This window comes from Synchiropus splendidus, chromosome 3, assembly GCF_027744825.2.
Source record: "Synchiropus splendidus isolate RoL2022-P1 chromosome 3, RoL_Sspl_1.0, whole genome shotgun sequence".
NCBI classification, from domain to species: Eukaryota; Metazoa; Chordata; class Actinopteri; order Syngnathiformes; family Callionymidae; genus Synchiropus; species Synchiropus splendidus.
The window spans coordinates 2,526,122-2,551,920 of record NC_071336.1 but is presented as its reverse complement, the minus strand read 5'-3'; positions in this window follow the sequence as shown (position 1 = coordinate 2,551,920).

Here is a 25,799-nt window from a genome sequence, read left to right as displayed (position 1 = left end):
TCTGGTATAGTGGTAGGTCAAAATTTCATGTTCTGAAGCTTCCCAGCAAAGCTGTGGCACAATGCAGAAAACGCGTTTTCAGCCTGAGATAAGGTCGATTCCGGAACGCCAAACGTAAAAATGTTGACAACTTTGGAAAAGTACTTCAGACAGCTTAGATTTGATGTGCAACTACTAGAAAGGCCCTTTCTGCTATAGTGGGAAGTGAAAATTTCATGTTCTGAAGCTTTATGCAAAGTTTTGGAACAATGCGTAAAACGCGTTTTCAGCCTGAGATAAGGTGGGTTCCGGAACGCCAAATGTAAAAATGTTGATAACTTTGGAAAAACATTTCAGACAGCTTAGATTTGATGTGCAACTACTAGAGAGACCCTTTATGCTATAGTGGGAAGTGAAAATTTCATGTTCTGATGCTCGCCTGCAAAGTTATGGCACATTGGGTCAAACGCGTTTTCAGCCTGAGATAAGGTCGATTCCGGAACGCCAAACATAAAAATGGTGATAGCTTTGGAAAAACAAGTCAGACAGCTTAAATTTGATGTGCAACTATTAGAAAGACCCTTTCTGCTATAGTGGGTGCTGAAAATTTCATGTTCTGAAGCTTTATGCAAAGTTATGGCACAATGCAGAAAACACGTTTTCAGCCAGAGATAAGGTGGGTTCCGGAACGCCAATCATAAAAATGTTGATAACTTTCGAAAAACACTTCAGACAGCTTAGATTAGATGTGCAACTACTAGAAAGACCCTTTCTGCTATAGTGGGAGGACAACATTTCTTGTTCTGAAGCTTCCCTGCAAAGTTATGGCACAATTCAGAAAACACGTTTTCAGCCTGAGATAAAGTCGATTCCGGAACGCCAAACATAAAAATGTTGATAACTTTGGAAAAACAATTCAGACAGCTTAAATGTGATGTGCAACTATTAGAAAGACCCTTTCTGCTATAGTGGGAGGTGAAAATTTCATGTTCTAAAGCTTCCCTGCAAAGTTATGGCACAATGCAGAAAACGCGTTTTCAGCCTGAGATAAGGTCGATTCCGGAACGCCAAACATAAAAATGGTGATAACTTTGGAAAAACAATTCAGACAGCTTAAATTTGATGTGCAACAACGAGAAAGACCCTTTCTGCAATAGTGGGAGGTGAAATTGTCATGTTCTGAAGCTTCCCCGCAAAGTTATGGCAAAATGCGTAAAACACGTTTTCAGGCTGAGATAACGTCGATTCCGGAACGCGAAACAAAAAAATGTTGATAATTTTGGAAAAACACTTCAGACAGCTTAAATGTGATGTGCATCTACTAGAAAGACCCGTTCTGCTATCGTGGGAGGTGAAAATTTCATGTTCTGAAGCTTCCCTGCAAAGTTATTGCACAACGCAAAAAACCCGATTCCAAACTGAGATTAGGTCGATTCCGGAACGCCAAACATAAAAATATTGATAACTTTGGAAAAACACTTCAGGCAGCTTAGATTTGATGTGCAACTACGAGAAAGACCATTTCTGCTATAGTGGGAGGTGAAATTTTCATGTTCTAAAGCTTCCCTGCAAAGTTATGGCACAATGCAGAAAACGCGTTTTCAGCCTGAGATAAGGTCGATTCCGGAACGCCAAACATAAAAATGTTGATAACTTTGGAAAAACACTTCAGACAGCTTAGATTTGAAGTGCAAGTACTATAAAGACCCTTTCTGCTATAGTGGGAGGTGAAATTTTCATGTTCTGAAGGTTCCCTCCAAAGTTATGGCACAATGCGTAAACCGCGATTTCAGCATGAGATAAGGTCGATTGCGGAACGCCAAACATAAAAATTGTGATAACTTTGACAAAACACTTCAGACAGCTTAGATTTGATGTGTGACTACTAGGAAGACCCTTTCTGCTATAGTGGGAGGTGAAAATTTCATGTTCTGAAGGTTCCCTGCAAAGTTATGGCACAAAGCGTAAAACGCGATTTCAGCCTGAGATAAGGTCGATTCCGGAACGCCAAACATAAAAATTGTGATAACTTTTACAAAACACTCATACAGCTTAGATTTGATGTGCATCGACTAGTAAGATGCTTTCTGCTATAGTGGGAGGTGAAAATTTCATGTTCTGAAGCTTCCCTGTAAAGTTATTGCACAATGCAGAAAACGCGTTTTCAAACTGAGATAAGGTCGATTCCGGAACGCCAAACATAAAAATGTTGATAACTTTGGAAAAACACTTCAGACAGCTTAGATTTGATGTGCAACTACGAGAAAGACCCTTTCTGCTATAGTGGGAGGTGAAAATTTCATTTTCCGAAGCTTCACTGCAAAGTTATGGAACAATGCAGAAAACGCGTTTTCAGCCTGAGATAAGGTCGATTCCGGAACGCCAAACATAAAAATGGTGATAACTCAGTAAAAACACTTCAGACAGCTTAGATTTGATGTGCAACTACTAGAAAGACCCTTTCTGCTATAGTGGGAGGTGAAATTTTCATGTTCTGAAGGTTCCCTGCAAAGTTATGGCACAATGCGTAAAACGCGATTTCAGCCTGAGATATGGTCGATTCCGGAAACGCCAAACATAAAAATTGTGATAACCTTGACGAAACACTTCAGACAGCTTAGATTTGATGTGCAACGACTAGAAAGACCCTTTCTCCTGTTGTGGGAGGTGAAAATTTCATGTTCAGAAGCTTCCCTGCAAAGTTATGGCACAATGCAGAAAACACGTTTTCAGACTGAGATAAGGTGATTTCCGGAACGCCAAACATAAAAATGTTGATAACTTTGACAAAACATTTCAGACAGCTTAGATTTGATGTGCAACTACTAGAAAGACCCTTTCTGCTATAGTGGGATGTGAAAATTTCATGTTCTGAAGCTTTATGCAAAGTTATGGCACAATATGTAAAACACGTTTTCAGCCTGAGATAAGGTCGATTCCGGAACGGCAACCATAAAAATGTAGATAACTTAGGAAAAACACTTCAGACAGCTGAGATTTGATGTGCAACTACTAGAAAGATCCTTTCTGATATAGTGGGAGGTGAAAAGTCCATGTTCTGAAGCTTCCCTGCAAAGTTATGGCACGATGCGTAAAACGCGATTTCAGCCTGAGATAAGGTGGGTTCCGGAACGCCAAACATAAAAGTGTTGATAACTTTGGAAAAACACTTCAGACAGCTTAAATTTGATATGCAACTACTAGAAAGACCATTTGTGCTACAGTGGGAGGTTAAAATTTCATGTTCTGAAGCTTCACTGCAGAGTTTTGGCACAATGCAGAAAACGCGTTTTCAGCCTGAGATAAGGTTGGTTCCGGAACGCCAAACATAAAAATGTTGATAACTTTGGAAAAACACTTCAGACAGCATAGATTTGATGTGCAACTACTAGAAAGACCCTTTCTGCTATAGGGTGAGGAGAAAATTTCATGTTCTTAAGCTTCCCTGCAAAGTTTTGGCACAATGCAGAAAACGCGTTTTCAGCCTGAGATAAGGTTGGTTCCGGAACGCCAAACATAAAAATGTTGATAACTTTGGAAAAACACTTCAGACAGCTTAGATTTGATGTGCATCTACTAGAAAGACCCTTTCTGCTATAGTGGGAGGTGAAAATTTCATGTTCTGAAGCTTCCCTGCAAAGTTATTGCACAATGCAGAAAACGCGATTTCAAACTGAGATAAGTTCGATTCCGGAACGCCAAACATAAAAAGGTTGATAACTTTGGAAAAACACTTCAGACAGCTTAGATTTGATGAGCATCTACGAGAAAGACCCTTTCTGCTATTGTAGGAGGTGAAAATTTCATGATCTGAAGCTTCCTTGCACAGTTATTGCACAATGCAGAAAACGCGTTTTCAAACTGAGATTAGGTCGATTCCGGAACGCCAAACATAAAAATGTTGGTAACTTTGGAAAATCACTTCTGACAGCTTAGATTTAATCTCCAACTACGAGAAAGACCCTTTCTGATATAGTGGGAGGTGAAAATGTCATGTTCTGAAGCTTCCCTGCAAAGTTATGGGACAATGCGAAAAATGCGTTTTCAGCCTGAGATAAGGTCGATTCCGGAACGCCAAACATAAAAATGTTGATAACTTAGCAAAAACACATCAGACAGCATAGATTTGATATGCAACTGCTTGAAAGACCCTTTCTGCTATAGTGGGAGGTGAAATTTTCATGTTCTGAAGCTTCCCTGCGAAGTTATTGCTCAATGCAGAAAACGCATTTTCAAACTGAGATAAGGTCGATTCCAGAACGCCAAACATAAAAATGTTGATAACTTTGGAAAAACACTTCAGACAGCTTAGATTTGAAGTGCAAGTACTATAAAGACCCTTTCTGCTATAGTGGGAGGTGAAATTTTCATGTTCTGAAGGTTCCCTCCAAAGTTATGGCACAATGCGTAAACCGCGATTTCAGCATGAGATAAGGTCGATTGCGGAACGCCAAACATAAAAATTGTGATAACTTTGACAAAACACTTCAGACAGCTTAGATTTGATGTGTGACTACTAGGAAGACCCTTTCTGCTATAGTGGGAGGTGAAAATTTCATGTTCTGAAGGTTCCCTGCAAAGTTATGGCACAAAGCGTAAAACGCGATTTCAGCCTGAGATAAGGTCGATTCCGGAACGCCAAACATAAAAATTGTGATAACTTTTACAAAACACTCATACAGCTTAGATTTGATGTGCATCGACTAGTAAGATGCTTTCTGCTATAGTGGGAGGTGAAAATTTCATGTTCTGAAGCTTCCCTGTAAAGTTATTGCACAATGCAGAAAACGCGTTTTCAAACTGAGATAAGGTCGATTCCGGAACGCCAAACATAAAAATGTTGATAACTTTGGAAAAACACTTCAGACAGCTTAGATTTGATGTGCAACTACGAGAAAGACCCTTTCTGCTATAGTGGGAGGTGAAAATTTCATTTTCCGAAGCTTCACTGCAAAGTTATGGAACAATGCAGAAAACGCGTTTTCAGCCTGAGATAAGGTCGATTCCGGAACGCCAAACATAAAAATGGTGATAACTCAGTAAAAACACTTCAGACAGCTTAGATTTGATGTGCAACGACTAGAAAGACCCTTTCTCCTGTTGTGGGAGGTGAAAATTTCATGTTCAGAAGCTTCCCTGCAAAGTTATGGCACAATGCAGAAAACACGTTTTCAGACTGAGATAAGGTGATTTCCGGAACGCCAAACATAAAAATGTTGATAACTTTGACAAAACATTTCAGACAGCTTAGATTTGATGTGCAACTACTAGAAAGACCCTTTCTGCTATAGTGGGATGTGAAAATTTCATGTTCTGAAGCTTTATGCAAAGTTATGGCACAATATGTAAAACACGTTTTCAGCCTGAGATAAGGTCGATTCCGGAACGGCAACCATAAAAATGTAGATAACTTAGGAAAAACACTTCAGACAGCTGAGATTTGATGTGCAACTACTAGAAAGATCCTTTCTGATATAGTGGGAGGTGAAAAGTCCATGTTCTGAAGCTTCCCTGCAAAGTTATGGCACGATGCGTAAAACGCGATTTCAGCCTGAGATAAGGTGGGTTCCGGAACGCCAAACATAAAAGTGTTGATAACTTTGGAAAAACACTTCAGACAGCTTAAATTTGATATGCAACTACTAGAAAGACCATTTGTGCTACAGTGGGAGGTTAAAATTTCATGTTCTGAAGCTTCACTGCAGAGTTTTGGCACAATGCAGAAAACGCGTTTTCAGCCTGAGATAAGGTTGGTTCCGGAACGCCAAACATAAAAATGTTGATAACTTTGGAAAAACACTTCAGACAGCATAGATTTGATGTGCAACTACTAGAAAGACCCTTTCTGCTATAGGGTGAGGAGAAAATTTCATGTTCTTAAGCTTCCCTGCAAAGTTTTGGCACAATGCAGAAAACGCGTTTTCAGCCTGAGATAAGGTTGGTTCCGGAACGCCAAACATAAAAATGTTGATAACTTTGGAAAAACACTTCAGACAGGTTGGATTTGAAGTGCAACTACTAGAAAGACCCTTTCTGCTATAGTGGGAAGTAAAAATGTCATGTTCTGAAGCTTCCCTGCAAAGTTATGGCACAATGTAGAAAACACGTTTTCAGCCTGAGATAAGGTGGGTTTCGGAACGGCAAACATAAAAAATGTTGATAACTTTGGAAAAACACTTCAGACAGCTTAGATTTGATGTGCAACGACTAGAAAGACCCTTTCTGCTATAGTGGGAGGTTAAAATTTCATGTTCTGAAGCTTCCCTGCAAAGTTATGGCACAATGCAGAAAAAAGCTTTTCAGCCTGAGATAAGGTGGGTTTCGGAACGCCAAACATAAAAATGTTGATAACTTTGGAAAAACACTTCAGACAGCTTCGATTTAATGTGCAAATACTAGAAAAAACTCTGTTTGCTATAGTGGAATGTGAAAAATTCATGTTCTGAAGCTTCCAAGCAAATTATGGCACGAAGCAGAAAACGCGTTTTCAGCCTTAGATAAGGTTTGTTCCGGAATGCCAAACATAAAAATGTTGATGACTTTGGAAAAACACTTCAGTCAGCTTAAATTTCATGTGCAACTACTAGAAAGACCCTTTCTGCTATAGTGGGAGGTGAAATTTTCATTTTCTGAAGCTTCTCTGCAAAGTTATGGCACAATGCAGAAAACGCATTTTCAGCCTGAGATAAGGTGGGTTCCGGAACGCCAAACATAAAAATGTTGATAACTTTGGGAAAACACTTCAAACACCTGAGATTTGATGTGCAACTACGAGAAAGACCCTTTGTGCTATAGTGGGAGGTTAAAATTTAATGTTAAGAAGCTTCTCTGCAAAGTTATAGCACAATGCAGAAAACGCATTTTGAGCCTGAGATAAGGTCGATTTCAGAACGGTAAACATAAAAGTGTTGATAACTTTGGAAAAACACTTTAGACAGCTTAGATTTAATGTGCAACTACTAGAAAAACCCTTTCTGCTATAGTGGGAGGTTAAAATTTCATGGTCTGAAGCTTCCCTGCAAAGTTATGGCACAAAGCAGGAAACTCATTTTCAGCCTGAGATAAGGTGGGTTCCGGAACGCCAAACATAAAAATGTTGATAACTTTTAAAAAACGCTTCAGACAGTTTAGATTTGAAGTGCAACTACTAGAAAAACCCTTTCTCCGATAGTGGGATCTGAAAAATTCATCTTCTGAAGCTTCCCTGCAAAGTTATTGCACAATGCAGAAAACGCGTTTTCAGCCTGAGATAAGGCGGGCTCCGGAACGCCAAACATAAAAATGTTGATAACTTTGTAGTGAAAGTGACGGATTGTCGGGTCACGGACGCCTGCGTCTGTGACGTGGATATTATGAAAAATAATATCTCCTCGAAAGTTTGGGGCACCACCTGAAATATAGTTTCCAGGAGACTATTAAGCTCTCTTGATTAACACTTAATTAATTAATTAACTGTGGTAACTTAATTAATTATTAGCGTAATCAATCTATTTATCTGAAGTCACTACTCGTGATGTAATGTCCTTTACTGATCAGAGGCTCTTAGATTGATTATAATACACTCCAAAGTAACGTGATCAAGACCAACGTAATTTTATAGATTTATTTAGGAATAAAAGAACAGAAAGAAACAGGAAAGATGCAGAAGTAGAATAATATGGTCCCAACAATATCGCGATGGAAACGCAAACCAGTTATGAAGCAATGTCAATACTGCATCAGACGCGTATGTAACTGATGGGAAAGTTGAGACGTTCTAGTCTAACTGTGAACCTCAGGCAAGTAATGATATTACTAAACCCCAACACACCACTCTGTGCAGAGATGACAAGCAGCGGCTTACTTTGGCGATGAATGGAGGGATGAATGGGATGGATGGATGGATGAGAGGGTGATGAGTAGATGCAGAAGGTCGGTCAGGAGGTGAGGGAGGAGGCAGGCGGCTTTGGAAGGAGGCGTCCTGGTTCTCAGCGTGGTGGCTTGGAGGTGATGAGGACCCGCAGCTTCAGGCGTCGATGGCACTCTTGGATCGTCTTCCGGACCGCCGTGGATCTTTCGTCGCAGACGGGGTGATCGTAGCTGGCAGAGAGCGGCGTAGGACCGAAGGCGTATCTTTCTCTCGTGCCAGGTGATTCACCGGTCTGAACAACCTTCTAGAGTGGTCGCCTTAATGACACACTCCAGGCAGCGGAAGGTTGTTGGAAGTTGGACTCGCGTACTCGTCACGGCCGCCGGCTGTGGTCACGTGGTGTGACTGGGCCGTTCCTGAAGGAGGCTCTGGCTTGGCAGACCGCTGTAGGACGAGGGCGACGTGCAACTTTGGAGAAGTTCTCGATCACTCTCACACTTGGATGGGCAGCGAGTGGAATGCTGGCACGGCTTCAAGGGTGGAGGAGAAGCAAGAGTCTTTGCAGGAACTTGAGCAGGAACCGTCGAAGAAGTTGGTTGTAGTTGGTTGTAGGAGGCGAAGGAGCCAGAGGAAGCGGCAGAAGGAGGGCAAAGAGCGCAACCGAGGGCAACAGAGGGACAGAGGGGAGAGGAGCACAGAGGGACACAGAGGGCTGAACAGAGGGGTGAACAGAGGCTGAACCTCTGTAAACTGGGTCTTTTAAACTCTCATGAAGAGTCTCCTTGTCCAGTCTTGATTGGTTGAAGGAGTTCCATCACCTATTGCTGATTGGACGAGGATTTCCAAGCCTGGCCTTCCTCCTCCTCCTCCAACGGGGTCGTAAATTCCAGTCTTGAGATGGGAGATTTTGATCCCCCCAGTACCAGAGTTTTATTTGACAATAAAACATTACCTGAGTTGTAAAGTTGCTCACAATCTGTCAAAACTTTCCCATCTCAATTCAAGCATTCAAACGACACCAAACATGACCATTCTAGCACATTGTCTTCTTATAACGATCAACATAACAATCAACCATTCATGTCAAGTTTAACATCACATGTTCAGGGCATCTGGTTTGCTTGAACATCCTGTGGAAACCATGGGTTAAGTGGGAAACAAAAGTCCTTTTTCAGAAATACACATTAAGACACATTCACATACAAGTCTGTCTTTGTTCATCTGGAACCAGGAGAAGGGGGAGCTGTGTGTGTCCCCCACCAAACAGGGTTCACGAGTTGGTCAGGGTTTTTCCTCTTACGGCACAGCATCCTGGACTGTTGCTCTAGTCTCTCCCCCCTTTGACCATTCCAATGATTTATGGTCCTTATCGGAGGGTTCCGAAACCTCTGAGCTGCCAAAGGCATGGTGGGAACCCAAGGAGATGTCTCCGAGTTGAAGTTACACATTCGGGAAAAGTTCACCAGGTCCATGCTTGAATCTCTGGAGAAGGAATCACTACATATCCCCCCTCTTGGCGTCGTGTGGAATTGTCGCAGGTATTCCATCGGGGCCAAGATGAGTTGAGTCCTTCGGGTGGTCGTAGATGCCGCATGGATCCTGGTGATGAGAGTCACTCATACACTGACTGGTGTGTTCTAACATCCCCCACTCCCCTTAGTCAACTGAGAGAGAGTGAGTCAGTAGAATGACCCCCGGGGGTCCCATGCATTTAGCTAATATCACCTAGACCGAGGTTGATGGAAACTAGATTCACGAGGGAAGTGTAGTTAGGTGGGTGAAGGTGAACCCGGTTCACCTAACATTGTTTGTGGCGAAGTTTGGAGTTCGGACTTGAATAAGGGTAAGTTGAGAGGAACTGGTGAGACTACGTGAGGAAAATTGTTAGATTTATCCTTCTCAAGTTCACTTTATTTAATTTCTTGAACTAGGCATAAGACAGCTTCATAGTGAATGGAATAAGTGTGGCTTAACTGATGAGGAAAATGTTTTTTTTTTCAAAAAGAAGGAGAAGGAGAAGATTAAACGAGTCCTTGAGATCTTTTATTCTTCTGAGAGAGAATGAAGCTGACGCTGACTATGGAAATTAGCAGGGTATTGGCTCCCGACCAAACACGAGTTAAAGGGGTAACCAGGTTTCTTATGATGGTGTCGAGGTCTTGAAAGGCAGAATTGATAGGGGCCAGGTAAATGGTTTGTTCATGTTGTGTGTGTTGAACGAAGCGAAACATTAGAATATTTCAGTCTTGACTCCCTAGACAGTGATTTGATGTTAATTTTTAACCGTAAAGCTTATTCTCATGCATTCATCACACATTGGCCTCTTCATCTTAACAGTAACAGCAACCAAACAGCAACCAAACAACACGGATATGACACAGGTGTAAATTCAATAACTTATCATTTTTATACAGTCTGTAGTTATGCTTGATGCGGGTTTTCGTATCAGCCTATCCTAGTTATTATCCGGTGTTAGTTTTTTTTTTGGAGATGTTGGGGTGTGGTGCCCTTTAATTTGGTTTCGGTGAGCCCAGTTGCAAGAAGATTCATTGCTTCTGGTAGATTTGACCAGGGGTCCCACCCAATCGGTTTGCAGGTCTGACTATGGGGAATGTGACTCCCCTGTTTCAGATTAGGTTGAGTCGGCTGGAACTGACAGCATGTTAAGCACCCTTTTATGTAGTCAGCTACATCTTGATGCATGCATGGCCAGTAGGCTACCTGCTGTAGTGCATCAACGGTTGCTTTGACACCCCTGTGACCTGTGCATGGTGCAACATGTGCATATGCTAGCATTACCCCCCTTAGGCTCAGTGGAACTGCAAGTCTTGGCGTGGCATGTTCATCTGAGACATAAACCAGCAAGCCATCAACCATGCGCAGTTTGTTTTTGACCGTGAGCCAGTGGGACAGTTCCCTGTCCGGCGGGCCGCTATTGGGATTGGGGACGTTATTGTCATGGTCAGCCGTGACGCTGCGAATGAGAGATGACAGGGTGGGATCTTGGTTCTGCCGATTTACCAGATCTGAGTTTTGAAAAACCTGGTCGCATGCCAAATGTAAAGATGTGTTACATTGTGTGGGAGTACTTCTGGATTGTTGGCGAGTTGCGGCCAACACGGATGGCATGGACTCTGTGTGGATCCGAGCAGGTCGAACGCTCCATGGCTTCCCGTGGGGAGCACCTTCTTTGGCCAAAGTATCTGTGAGGTCATTATACTCTCTGTCTCGGCTGGGAATGTGTGATTGACCCCGTACCTTCTTCCAATGCACTCGCATGTCATGGGTGCTGACTGGGTGATCACAGACAGTGAACAAGTCTTTGTGTTTCACTGGCTTGCGTTTGGCCATGAGGAAACGGTTGCGTTTCTGGCCTGGAAGGTGGTAGAGAACGGTGTCAACATTTGAGTTTGAGGGTGTTCGTGGGTTGCTGCACGGGTCGTGTCTCGCCGAGTCACCCCCATTTGCTACTGTATAGTAAGAAGGGTGTGAGTCATGCTCTAGCGGCAGAGGTTGACGAACTTGGGCCCAGATTTTAAGACGTTGGAAATCTATAATCGGATCAAACCTGTTGAGTAAATCTTTGCCGATAAGCAGAGGGATGTTGTTATGTGGTGACACATAGACCGGGTGGACTACAGTCATGGGTCCAATGGTCCAGTGTATTAGCGTTAAGGGGTTCAACTGTGTGCCAACGGTGGAGAATGCCCAGACATCTAATTTACATTTCTGTAATTTGAGAGTTTTATCTTGGGCGTGGGCAGCTCGCTGTAATTGGTCAAACACCTGTGTCGACATGGTAGTGATGTCTGCTGCCGTGTCAACGAGGGCTTCATAGTGAAGCAGATCTTCGAGAGTCGTGGCAAGGTAAAACTTGCGAGCCACCCCCCTTTCTGTCAACTCACCCAAAAGCTGTTGTGTGGGTTGAGCTGGGTGTTTGACCCATGAGTTTTCACCCAAGGGTGGCGAGTCCTGATCATAGTTGACGACTAGGACTGCTGGGTTTGGTGGGTTTGAGGTTAGGTTCTTGTCTGCCGGTGGTGTGGCTTGACTCTCAGTTGCCTCCAGGCCTAGTCTGGAGGGAGGCTTCTTTGGATTTTGTTCCTTGTACCACTGGGCGAACAGCTTGTACATCTGTTCCTCCTCAGGACTGGGATTTTTCTGATTGTCACTTTTCTTACGACGGCGGTTAGCCTGGGAATCTGCTTGAGTGGAGGGGACCGGTTTTACGTGGCCATCTCCATGGTTAGCGTGACGACGCCAAACGTTTCCAGGGTGTGGGGGTTTGTGGAAACCCGTCTGGTTGACCACGGACTGCGGTGGCGCTGTGGAGTCATCTGACCATGCCTTCTGTGAGAAGAATGCCTTACGGGCCTGACGAGGACTCGCTTTGCGCTCTGGTTGTCGGTGTGTCTGTGACAAAGGTTTTACTTCTGGCGGGGATACTGGTGCATCCCCTTCAAGTTCCATGTGGGAACTTTGGACACCCAGTGGCAGCAGTGAGTAAGGTGGTTCACCATTTTTCCAGTTGCCCAGCATCTGTTTTGCGAAGCCTTTATCTGCTAGGTCACGCAACTGAAAGCTATTCATAGTGCGGGGGCAGGCTGTCACTCCAAGGTGGTGGCTTGTGCCAGGATGAAGATTTCGGAGGAACAGGGCTTTGAAGTTGAGGTCTTCTTCCATATTTTGCTCATTTTTGTCACCGAAGAATGCTTGTCGGAGTCGGTGATAGTATTGAGCTGGTGGCTCATTTCTCCCTTGTTTGACAGCGATAGCTGACAACAGACCTAGTGAGGGTTCGGGGCTGGAGTATTCCCTCAGCATCATTTTGGTGAGGGTGTCAAAATCATTTTGAACAGCTGGTGGCTGCCTGTCAATGAAGTTGCCTACCTCCCTGCTGGATGTGATTTTGAGGAGGTAGATTTTGTCTGGGGTGGTTGCCTCTGGGAACCGCTGAAGGTGATATTCGATGTCCCTCAGATATGACCTGGTCTCTGTATTACCTCCAGGTTTGGGCTCAAACCGAGGTATGTTGCGAGCCAGTTTGTTTAGTACATTTGTGGTCAGGCCCTGTGTTGGGGCTCTGTCGGGTGGGGCTGCGGCTGCATAACCTCCCTGGTGAGGAGGGTTATTAGGCCAGTGAAGGGAAGCAGAGTCATAGTTTGGTTGTGATCTGCTGCCTTCTGGGTGAGCGGTCCACTGAGAGAAGGGATTGAGAGATTTAAAGGTGATTGGTTGTTCCTTGGAATCTCTGAGCAGAGACCCTGGCTTAGATGGGGGCTTGTGGGCCGCGTCTCTAGCTCTTTGGGTTTGCTCTACTGTGTTTTGCAGCTCATTCTTTGTCCTGCTAAGGTCTTCTTGGAGCTGACTTACATGGTCCTCTAAGGACTTTACGTGGCAGAGGAGGTGGTAGTCCTTTTCTACTTCTTCCTCCTTTTCCGCCGTAATTGAGTCAACCTGACTTTGGAGGGACTGGACCTTTTCATTGGCTTGTTGTAACAACTGCCTGGTTTTATCATGTTCGTCCAGAAGTCGAAGGTAGAGCTCTGTTTGTCGAGGTGCTTGTTTCCTTAATGCTTCTGACAAGGTCTCCACTTCTGCAAGTGCATCAGACAGTTCTTTCTGACAAAAGGATAATCTTGCCTCCACCCGCTTGAGTTCATTCTGAGAGGTCAGTGACTCAGCCAGGGCATCTAGGAGGTCTTGCGTTTGTTGATCTCTGACGGCCTCATGGTCAGTTAGATCTTGTCTCAGTTGAGACACCTCTTGAGTAAGCTCTAGGTTGTCTTGTTTCAGCTTACTAAGTTCTGTGGTGTTTGACTGAGATTCAACCATGTCGAGTCTCTCTGTTAAGAGGGACTCCCTTTGTCTCAGCAGGGCTAGGTCCTGTTGTCCACGCTCCCATTGTCGTTCCCTGTTTTCAATTTCTTTGTCTTTAATTTTTAATTGTGCCACCAAGTTCAGGGTCATGCAACTTAGGGCTTTAACCAGGGATTTATCTTTGGGGTCCGTGGACTCCAATTGGCTCATGAGCTGAGCGATATTATCATTGATAGTGTCAGGTTGATCTGCTGCCAGGGTTGTGCTATAACCTGGGCACATCTTATCAGTGATTGTGGCGAGCAGGTGCTCTAACGAATCCAGGTTTTCGTAGTCGACCGGGGATTCTCTGCTTTCAGCCATTTAATCGTTTGTTTTGTTTTATTGCTGAATTCCTTAATTTACGCTTGTAAGCTAGTTAAAATGTTAAAGGAAAACTTATCAGCGAATTGTTCTTAAGTTATTGAAAACCAACTTAAATTATTGGGATGTTAAAAGTAACGGTTTAAGTAATTGCTATTGTTATTACTCAGGTTGTTGAGATAACCAGGGGATCACTTTAGGTGCGTTACTTTTAGCGGATTTGATTTCTAAAATTTCAATGTTAATTTAAAATTTGTTTGAATCAAATCTCAAATTGTTTAATTGTTTCTACTAATAACTCTTTAAGTTATTTAAGTGAGTAACAAGTTGTTTTTTTTTTTTTTTTTCAAATTCAATAGTTGGTTTGTCAACTTGGATGCGAGATTTAATTGTGTGGGCTATTTATGGACTGGTTGAATTATTTAATTAATAAGTAATTATTAATTAAAAAGGCAAGGTTTGTTTCTATTGTCGATGTTTCTAATTGAGTAGTGAGACAGCTATTCAATAAAAATATTCAAGTGTATCTGTGTATAAATTTGTAATCTTAATTCTTAATTAAAATTATTTTTATACACAAGTGGGGTTGGAATTACTAGGTTTGTAATTTTAAATCCAAACTGTAGTTTGACTTTGGGTTGGTGACAACAGGTGAAGCGTGTAAGCTGGACAGGTAGAGAAAGACTGTGGAGCAAGAATCTGCAAACACTGAAAAAAAAAAAAAATAGACAAAGCTTTTTTTTTTTTAAAACACACTGCACAATGGACAGGCAGCACCACAAGCATCAGCAATTTGCAGGATGGCAGAAAGCAAACAGCTAATTTGTGTGCAAAGCAAAACAAACAACACAAGCTAATCGTGGCAGATTAGCATTACCAGCTATTGCAGCTGCAGACTGTAACACCGCTAGTGGTGGCCTCGCAAGTAGCACAGCACAAACAAGGCACGGAGGCCCCAACTGTCAACTTAAACAAGTTGGCACTGTAACAAAATAAGCCAAAGACTAAAGTTATCCAACCTCAGTACCTTAGCATCTGACATGGTAACTAAACAATAGCTTTCACCGCAGTTAGGCTATCAGTAGAAGTGAGCATCACACGCCTTAGCATTAGCAACAACAAATAGCCTTCAACAGTGTTAAACCTATTGTCAATGGCAGGCTAGCTGTGAGCTGGCTAGCCTAGCAACAGTTGCTACGCTGACGTCACTTCCTTTAATGAGGCGGGACTTCCTGTCCGCCCTCCAGTGGGGTACAATTACTACAGAGACGTGCGCTTCTTTCACTGGGAAGAAGAAGCTGCGACCACGCATGCGCGAAAGTCTTATGAGATCAAAATTTCTGCTCTACACACAGCAATAAATAAGTGAATGAGGCGGGACTTTCTGTCCGCCCTCCAGTGATGTGGAATGACTCCAGAGGAGCGCGCTTCTTCCACTGGGAAAAAGAAGCTGCGACCACGCATGCGCGAAAGTCTTATGAGATCAAAATCTCTGCTCTATGCACAGCAATACAAGAATAGGTCAATTACGCTCACCACACCCAACACAAGCTCACGTCAATTGATCACTATTGTTCCCGTAGGCAGAAACTCGTGCGCCGGGCAAATGTAAGACTCCCGTCGTGTTGGAACAACGTTTTAATAACTGGTTAGCTACGCCAATTATTAAAGTTGGAGTTGGACGTGAAGGTTCACTGTTGGTTAGACGCTCGTAACTCGGTCGTGAATTCCGTCCGCAGGCCTGATGAATTAATGCTCAGCGTTTGTCACTAGAGCAAACACATGTATATTCTCTCGATAAGACTTGTAGTCTTTTTTTTTTTTTTTTTTTCGAGGCAGTAGGTACCATCAAAGTAATTTCAGTGCTTTTGAAGCACAGACAAAGTGGTTTAAACGCGTTATTAATTTTGTTCTTATTTTTATTTATTTATTTTTCTTAATAATGTCTCAGCGCAGGCTGGGCACACGCTTTGAAGAGAGTGAGAGGGAAGAAACGGGGTGAAGCAAGGGGGGGGAACACTCTACCTTTATGGAATGGTTTACAATCAAAATTTAGCAATTAATCAGCCTCACACGGGGCACCAATAAGGCTGTAGTGAAAGTGAAGGATTGTCTGGTCACGGACGCCTGCGTCTGTGACGTGGATATTATGAAAAATAATATCTCCTCGAAAGTTTGGGGCACCACCTGAAATATAGTTTCCAGGAGACTATTTAGCTCTCTTGATTAACACTTAATTAATTAATTAACCGTGGTAACTTAATTAACTATTAGCGTAATCAATCTATTTATCTGAAGTCACTACTCGTGATGTAATGTCCTTTACTGATCAGAGGCTCTTAGATTGATTATAATACACTCCAAAGTAATGTGATCAAGACCAACGTAATTTTATAGATTTATTTAGGAATAAAAGAACAGAAAGAAACAGGAAAGATGCAAAGGAGAATGAGATGATCCCGACAATATCGCGATGGAAGCGTAAACCAGTTATGAATCAATGTCAATACCGTATCAGACACGTGTGTAACTGATGGGAAAGTTCAGACGTTCTAGTCTAACTGTCAACCTCAGGCAAGTAATAACATTACTAAACCCCAACACACCACTCTGTGCAGAGATGACAAGCAGCGGCTTACTTTGGCGATGAGTGGAGGGATGAATAGGATGGAGGGATGGATGAGAGGGTGATGAGTAGATGCAGAAGGTCGGTCAGGAGGTGAGGGAGGAGGCAGGCGGCTTTGGAAGGAGGCGTCCTGGTTCTCAGCGTGGTGGCTTGGAGGTGATGAGGACATGCAGCTTCAGGCGTCGATGGCACTCTCGGATCGTCTTCCGGACCGCCGTGGATCTTTCGTCGCAGAGCAGAGAGGGGAACAGAGGGCTGAACAGAGGGTCACAGAGGGCTGAACAGAGGGGAACAGAGCGCACAGAGGGCAGAACCTCTGTAGACTGGGTCTTTTGAACTCTCATGAAGAGTCTCCTTGTCCAGTTTTGATTGGTTGAAGGAGTTCCATCACCTATTGCTGATTGGACGAGGGTTTCCAAGCCTGGCCTTCCTCCTCCTCCTCCAACGGGGTCGTAAATTCCAGTCTTGAGATGGGAGATTTTGACCCCCCCCCGGTACCAGAGTTTTATTTGACAATAAAACATTACCTGAGTTGTAAAGTTGCTCGCAATCTGTCAAAACTTTCCCATCTCAATTTAAGCATTCAGACGACACCAAACATGACCATTCTAGCACATTCTCCTCTATAATGATCAATATAACAATCGACCATTCATGTCAAGTTTACCATCACATGTTCAGGGCATCTGGTTTGCTTGAACATCCTGTGGAAATCATGGGTTATTATGGGAAACAAAGTCCTTTTTAAGAAATACACATTAAGACACATTCACATACAAGTCTGTCTTTGTTCATCTGGAACCTGGAGAAGGAGGAGCTGTGTGTGTCCCCCACCAAACAGGGTTCATGAGTTGGTCAGGTTTTTTTTTCTCTTACGGCACAGCATCCTGGACTGTTGCTCTAGTCTCTCCCCCCTTTGACCATTCCAATGATTTATGGTCCTTATCGGAGGGTTCAGAAACCTCTGAGCTGCAACAGGCATGGTGGGCACCCAAGGAGATGTCTCCGAGTTGAAGTTACACATTCCAGAAAAGTCCACGAGGTCCATGCTTGAATCTCTGGAGAAGGAATCACTACAGTGATATAATAGCGATACAAACGTCCTATAACTTGTCATGTAACACAATGTAGGAGGGACTGAACATTCATTGAATGAACATTCATTTATACTTGATGCTATCCCTAGTCAGACAAGTAGTGTAGAAATATCCAAAGTATGTCAACCCTTAATTTTATTTTATTTTATTTTATTTTACTTATTTTTTGCCTTACCAGTGGCTTAAATGTGTATATTACAAGCCGTGCTTTTCACTGATTTAAATGTGTCTTTATTCTGTATTTTCAGGTGAAAACAGCCAAATGCGGGAGCAGTACGGTGCAACATGTTCGTTTTGTAGTGTGCATTTTGTGTTTAGCATTTTTTAAAAAGTAACTTGTGACTATTCAAAACCAGGCAACTAGTGTAGAAATAATTGAATGTTTTAACTCTTTAAAAGTTGCACCAAAGGATAAAAATAAATATCACAGTTGTTAGGTATTATCAGGATTAATCAACCAGTTATGCATGCATTACGCAATTACTCCAGCATCATATGTGGTATTTAGATCAGATCCAGAGACTAACCTGCTTCTAGCTGAGGTGAAACTATGAATGTACGAATTGAGAATTATAAAAAAAAAAGTAACCCGAGTCGAAATCGAAATGTGTTGAAATTAAATCTTTCCATTTTAAAAAAACTGTGTTTCTATTGTTCATTTTCACAAAATTTTAATGCTGAAGTAAAGCTTGTGAACAAATTCAGATATTGTATTTTCATATTTCTTCACAAGTTACAGGTGTATTCTAAGTTTTTATTTATCAACTGTGTCTCAAATTTTAAAACTTTTTCAGTGTTTTTAAAAACAAACAACTGGCAATCATTAAACTGGTTGACATTGTAGGTTCGTGAACCTGTTTTTGTCTTGTCTGTTTTGTCTGTGTTCGCAAGTTACCATAAAAGAATAGTTTTGGTAGGCAAGCTGTTCATGCTATAAAATCTAAAAGTACATTTTTCCTTCTAATTCAAACTTTTCTCCATCCATTAGATTCTCAAATATCTGTTTCACTGTTAAAAACTCCTAATTGTCAGTACAATAAATTGAATTGTTTGTAAAAACAACAAATTTCTTTCAGCAGTTTTCTTTCAGCACTCACTCACACACACACACACACACACACTCGTGCATCAAATTTAAGACTTTCCATTCTCACTATAAGACAACAAGCCATTTTAGCATGTGCGAGCAGCATGTTCCCAATCTTCTTAATCTTTTCATTCACCTGACACTGTCTGCTTACACAAATTGTACTAGTAATCCTGAACTAAAGCCTGACATTTTTGTACAACCATCTACGATATGGTAAATAAATGAATATTATTAGAAATGTTATTAGAAACTAGATATGGTTTTATATAATTTTGACAAACTTTTTTCATTTGTTCAGCCATTTTTCAAATTTGAAAAAAAATAAAAGACGTATAACTTTTGAGATGTCAAGAACTTTTTATTTTTCGCTACCGGTCACAACCCCACTTTTGCATGAAATAGTATGAAATATAATTTTTTTTTTTTTTACAAGTAAAGCTTTTTACTACTCACTGTCAATTCTAACTGACAAACAACAAATCACAGGGTTGACATTGTAGTTTCTGACATACTTTCAGTTTTTTCATTTTTAATCGTCCTAGACCTACATTTTCTTTACATATCTTCAAGCTAAAGAGTATATTATCTTTTATTTGTTTACATTCACAAGGTGTACGAATTGCGTGGAAGCATTTTTTTTTTTTTTTTACGTTAGTAGTCTTTCAATGAGGCGCTGAATCCTGCAGAAGGCTTTTATTCCTTTTTATGAACTTGCATCTACCTATCCATCCATCAGTCAGTTAAGTTTTAAAGTGTAACTGCATAAGACGGAATATGCACACAGAAAATATTAGAACAAATAAATACGAGAATATACTTCAAAGAACAACTCTGTTCATTGAGAAGGGAGAGAATAGAAACTCCATAGAAAGAACATCTGAGAAAAACAACAACAACAACAACAACAACAACAAGAAAAACAATATAACAAAACTAACAAAGATTTTTGAAAGCAACAGTGTGATTATATCTCATTTTTCACTCAAATTAAATTTTTAACTGAGTGAATGTCTGCAAACACATGAAAGCATGTTTGTGAACATGACAATGCTTGGTGATCCAATATCCAATCCTATGGGAAGATGTCCCGGATCATACTCAGGTCTTCGTTCAACATATACAGCCAATGACTAGTTTCTCGACCCTAAAATCAGCCTCGATGCACTTTTTAAAAACGGTGGCAAAATTCGCTGTTCTGCCCATAAGAGGGGGAAAGTGATAGAATGAGATTAAGATTTGTCTTTTTTTTCTTGAACAATTACAGTAATTGTGTGTGTCATTCTCCCTTAAATCGGTTGCTATCATTTAGCGTAAATGTCGCGAGCCGCCCAAAATGTCGAGGGTGACCACGGTGATGAATACAATCTTGAATCTTGAGCACAGAGCGCCCCTTGTTTGTCCCGCAGTGGGGAAATGTTGGACTTGTTGGATCTACGCATACGTAGGTAAATGCGGAATTGATGAACATCTCATAAACATCTCATACGAGAACTTTAAACGGAAGGAAGGAACACATATTGGATATGAAGTTCTATGAAGCTTTTCCACTGGACCTTTGGAGTCAAAGCGTAGACTGACATTCATGTTTGCATGTTACTACAGTACTTTTTGGGTTTTATTTTGTAATTATGTATGTATTGTTTCTGTTGGTTGGGGAGAAACTCTTGAAAGTGCTGCAATTTCTGGGACCACGTTGAAATTTTCAAACGTTACTGTCAACGTTTGCGTCAAAAGGATACTTCTGCAAGGAATCTCAATTAATTCCAAAAGCAAACGGATACCTACAATATCCTTGAACAAAATCTGAAATTTTGAAAGAGTTAAATGTAATGCTGTTGTAATATATTCTCACTATGATGTGGTTTAAACATAAATGATGCAATAGTTATCTCCTGCAAAAGATAATGATGATGATGATAAAAGTTGAAAATTAAAAGTTGAATGCAGGCAAATATTTATGTTGAATGTTTGTGAGTAGCTTGTAAAATCTTCGATGTATGACTTCATTTTACCCTTTCCTCACTAGTAGCCATCACAAATTGGCGACCTCCATCTTGATCTGAGATGCACCCTCCTCCTATGAAAACCTGGCCATCAATTCAGACATATGTGACTCTGCTTGTCTGCCTGTGTAGCAGTCTCTAAAATATACATCATGGCAGGTCCTTTGTATTGTATTGTTTGTAAAGAACAAGTACAACAATACGTGGTATCCTCAGTTTAGACAGAACGTGGGTGATTCAACAAGTTACACATGTTCAATGGTGCTCATTCAGAGAACCAATGATTGAGACCTAACAGATATTTCTTGTTGATGCCAGTGAGGAGAGAGTGACTGTACGTCTCGCAGAAGAATATAAACGCATTAATTGATAATCTGAGGATCAAAAAACTTGAACAATGACCCATCTTTCAGGATGGCCTCAAATTTTCATCCACGATCTAACAGTCATGTGTAAAGGGTTCCCGGGTTGTTTGTGGTGACATTGGATGACTTGTTTTGACATAATTCACCTGATGGGCTGCCTGAGACCCGTCAACACAGCATTGTCAGGGATAAAAAGAACATCACTTTAAAAAACAGATCAGTTACTAAAAAAACTCTGGGTCGTGTACACTAAGAGGCGATTGTTTTCAGACGCACAACCAAACCTTTTGGGTTCTGAGTTTTGAGTGGATGAGGGGTCATTATGGAAGAAATTCATTTCGATCCTCGTTTGAAAACACCATTTTCATGTCTAGTGGTGGGACCATCAGGGTCAGGAAAGACCCATTTTGTAAAATGTATACTTGAAAATTGTGAACATGTTATGGATGATGCCAATGTAAATATTGTATGGATTTATACTTCTTTTCAACCAATGTACAGTGAATTGCAAAAGATGAATAAAAATATCAAATTCATTGAAGGTTTACCTGAATCTTTTGAAAATGAAGATGTATTTCCTTCTGATAGAAAACATTTGATTATTCTTGACGATGTTTTTTGTTGATTTTTGAAGCTTCTGAAAACCCTGAGGTTGTTCGCATTTTTACACAGTACAGACATCATAAAAATATGAGTGTTATAATGCTGACGCAAAACTCATTTCATCGTGGTAAATATAGTCGCAGTATTAGTCTGAATAGCAATTACTTTGTACTGTTTAAGAATCCTCGCGATAAAATGCAGGTAAAAGTTCTTGCTCAACAGGTTTACCCGTCTCAGAGAGCTTTCTTTCTAGAAAGCTTTGAAGATGCTACAGCTGACGCACACGGGTACTTAATTGTTGATCTAACACCTTCATGTCCAGAACGCTACAGACTAAGGACCGGGATACTTCCTCATCAACGTCACACGGTGTACATACCAAAAACGTCTGCTTAAGTTATGTCAGCGCGTACAAAAAGAAACACGGGTTTACTTAAGGAACTATACCATGCTCCGTCAAAGAAACGTAAAGACATTTTGATGCGTAGTTCTCGGGACTTTATTCAAGCTCTCGGTGAGATCGCCCTGAATGTTTTGAAGGGGAATGTACCATTGTCACAGGCTCAGTTCAAAAAACTGAAAAAACAGAAGAAAAACATCAGACTCTTGGCTAATAAAAAGGCACGCGTGAAGCGTAAACGAAGGATTCTTAAAAAGCAATCGGGAGGATTCATTTTGCCATTGCTAGCGGCTGCCGTTCCAATCATTGGAAATCTAATAGGAGGACTTGTAAAGAAGTAAAACACCATGAAGACTGTCCAGAAAATGTATCTCGTCTCTCCTCAGCAAATTAACCAGTTATCACGTCCAACCTCCGACATCCGTGAAACTGCCGAAGATGAATTAAATGACAAGATGAGGTCCATTCTAAATGATTCTCAGTTAAACCCGTATGAGAAGATTAAAAAGTACGATGCTCTATTGCAAAGATATTTAACCTTTGCAAAACAGGATCAGAGAGACCAAAGGAGAGTAACTCAGACTTTACAACGAGACGGAGTCAGCGATCATCCACACGACTCTGACAGTCGTGTCGAAAGTGTTCTAAAAACACCCTCTGTAACAGATGACTTAGGTAAGGATATTCTAAATAGCCTTCTGGCAAAAGCTCGAAGAAATGCTGAATACATTATCCAGAGGATATCCAAAAACGGTGATGGTTGGAATATGAATGGCGAATTTATGTATGAAGGAAATGCTGTAAAAGGCTCTCATGTGATTGATTTATTCAAGTACCTTTCCCTACCGTATAAGAAAACAAGTTCTTCATTACCTGAGGGCTGGTCCGAGTTTCTCGTCACATTATTAAAGCTAAACATCCCTCTCACACTGCTGTCCAACCCTGAAGCGAGGGCTCAATATCAGAGACTTAAATCGAATTCTATCTCGCGAAAGAAAAGTATAGCTGAGAGCTGGTCTCCCGACCCAAAGGATCCTAAAGCGACACCTCGACGACGCTTGACGCATGTAGTGACCAAAGGGAAGAAATTGTCTCTAACACCTTGATGGGTTTCCTGAATAATTGTCTTGTACACGGTTATTGTCATTTCATCAATAAAATGTTTTATTGAATTATTATGTGATTACAGATTTTTCTTTTAAACACACGTACAAACAAAATAAGATTAGTCACACGTTACAATAGTCTTTAAAATACAGAAGAGAACCGTTTTGTTGTTTCCACGGACAGTGTGCACATCTTTTTAGACATTTTTGATGTCCATTCACAAAGTTGTATACCATGAGGTCGTTTTTTAAGGTATCGTCGCTGTATAGACTTAATACTTCTTCCATAGACAGCCCTCTAGCACGATGACAGAGGTAGAAGACGCAATGATGACCACATACAAACGATAGAGCGTGCTGTAGTTGGCCATTGTTGTACTTGATGTCGCTTGAATGTTTCTTGAGAAACTTTAAAATATTTTCAGGGTAATGTGAAAAGTACGGCCCCATTCCAAATGAGTCAAAGAAAGTTGATCTACCGTCTTCTTTGAGAGTTAAAGCCAACCAGTGCTCTCCTGGTTTATGTGCCGGATGTGTGTTGACGACGAAATATGCAGGCGGTCTGAGGGGTTGAGTGAATTGAGGCAACTCATCCGGCGGCCATACACCGTAAAATGTGTCGCCCAAGAGACCTCTCAGCAGCCTCTGTAACTGGAGACTATCCATAACTTTTTTTAATAATAGTCCACCAGCACTTGTCTTTTTGCATCAATCTCCAGAATGGAATCGTAACAAGCGTACACAATCAGTGTTACGGTGTTCGGTAAGGGTACTCTGAATCTCATCTCCAGTCTTAAATTCCCTTTTGAGACAGGGGAGAGAGCGTCGTTGTCGTCGGCTGGATTGAGATTAAACGCAAACAATGAATAACCGCCTTAAAACCTTCGCGGTCAATGCTTAGCGGTAGATCCTTCAAATGTCTTCCTGTAGCTAGAATCATGTTATAAAACTCTCTGACCGCCATACTGTTATTAAACTGAGGTTGAAAAGCTTTAGCGGGGATCTGTCGGCCGTCCTGACAGAGGGCGAGATATTCGGTGTTGTAATGATGAAAATTGAACGGGGAGAGATCTCTCCTACCGGTAAATGCCTCATGATGCACCATCCCTAAAACCACGTATTTAGGTATTGAACCCAGAAATAAATTCTCCTGGGTACATATTCTTGAGTTTTCAGGAATGGAGTATGTTTTTACGTTGACTCGTGAGAGGGGGTAGAGAGCATTTCCTTTTAACAAACCCGCTGCATGACCTATTCTCACAGCTGGCGAAACAGTGACTTTCTTCACAAACAGAGAGGCGCCGAGGATTTTCAGACGAAAGGTGGAGTCGCGGGGTCCGGTCAGGCAGAAGGCATCGTTCGCCCTGGTGAGTTTAATTCTTAAATCGACCGAGTTCAATAACAGTCTCTCGCAGAAAAATATGTCGCTGTGGAGAGGACCGAGAAGGTGTACTTCTCTGGATCTGCTCGTGAACTCTGCCCCTTTATTAAGGCCTGCGTTCGGTCCGTTTACAGTGACGATCGAGTCAACTGACCCGGGTAAAAAAGACCGGCGCTAAACTGTGTTTTAAGAGTGTCGCCGGAAAAGTTGAGAAGTGTTTCAATCATAGCTCTGTACGGGTGAGTGGAACTGGACTGCGAAATCATCCGATCCCCCAGAACCACATCGCACTGATCAAAGATTGTGTTTAGAGGATAATTGATGAGACCGACTGCTGCGTCGTTAGCCAGCGGTGTGCCATCGGCGTTAGTAATTCTTGCACGCACGTGTAGAAGGGTGTCGTTTAGGTCTAGATACTTTTCGCTGTCTCCCGGTATAAAAAACTCAATCGGTCCTCCTTCGCGGATAGCGGCTACTGGAGCAATTTCAGTGTAAATTTTGTCCTCGATGGAAAGCTGCGTCACCGGCGCCGTGAATAAATCCAGTTCTGCTAATGTGCATTCAGCAGATTTCTGGTGTAGGAGCGCCATGTTACTGTATATAAGGTTTTTTAAAATATATCGGAGCTCCCTCTGGACTTCCTCTTGGCCCGTTTGCTTCTGTCAACTGGCTTCTTTCTTTTTTTGTTTGTACGTTTATTAGAGCTCTGTGTTACACGGCGACCTGGAGGGCGTCTCTTTGTCCTTCGTGATAAGACGGCTATACCGCCTGACCCTTCCTGTCTCTGTTGATCGCTCATTCCTCTCACGGTACGGGTGAACATATCCGAGGCTATGTTACCCACCGCTTATTTGAGATGGGGTTTCGCTATGGCAATACCTCTTTTCAACAGAGGTGATACAAACCGAAACATTTTTGAGAAGAGGGAACCGATGCCTCGTCCGTACATAACCGGGGCACCGTAGAACCCGGGTAGATCTCCGCCCACCTGTTTTTCATAATATTGTACAAATCTGTGCGGGTCGTCTCTTAAGCCTGCATGTACCATTGTGTTTGTTTATGACGGGTCTACACAGGGGGTTATCTCTCTCCGGCGTTGTGATGATGAATGGATTTC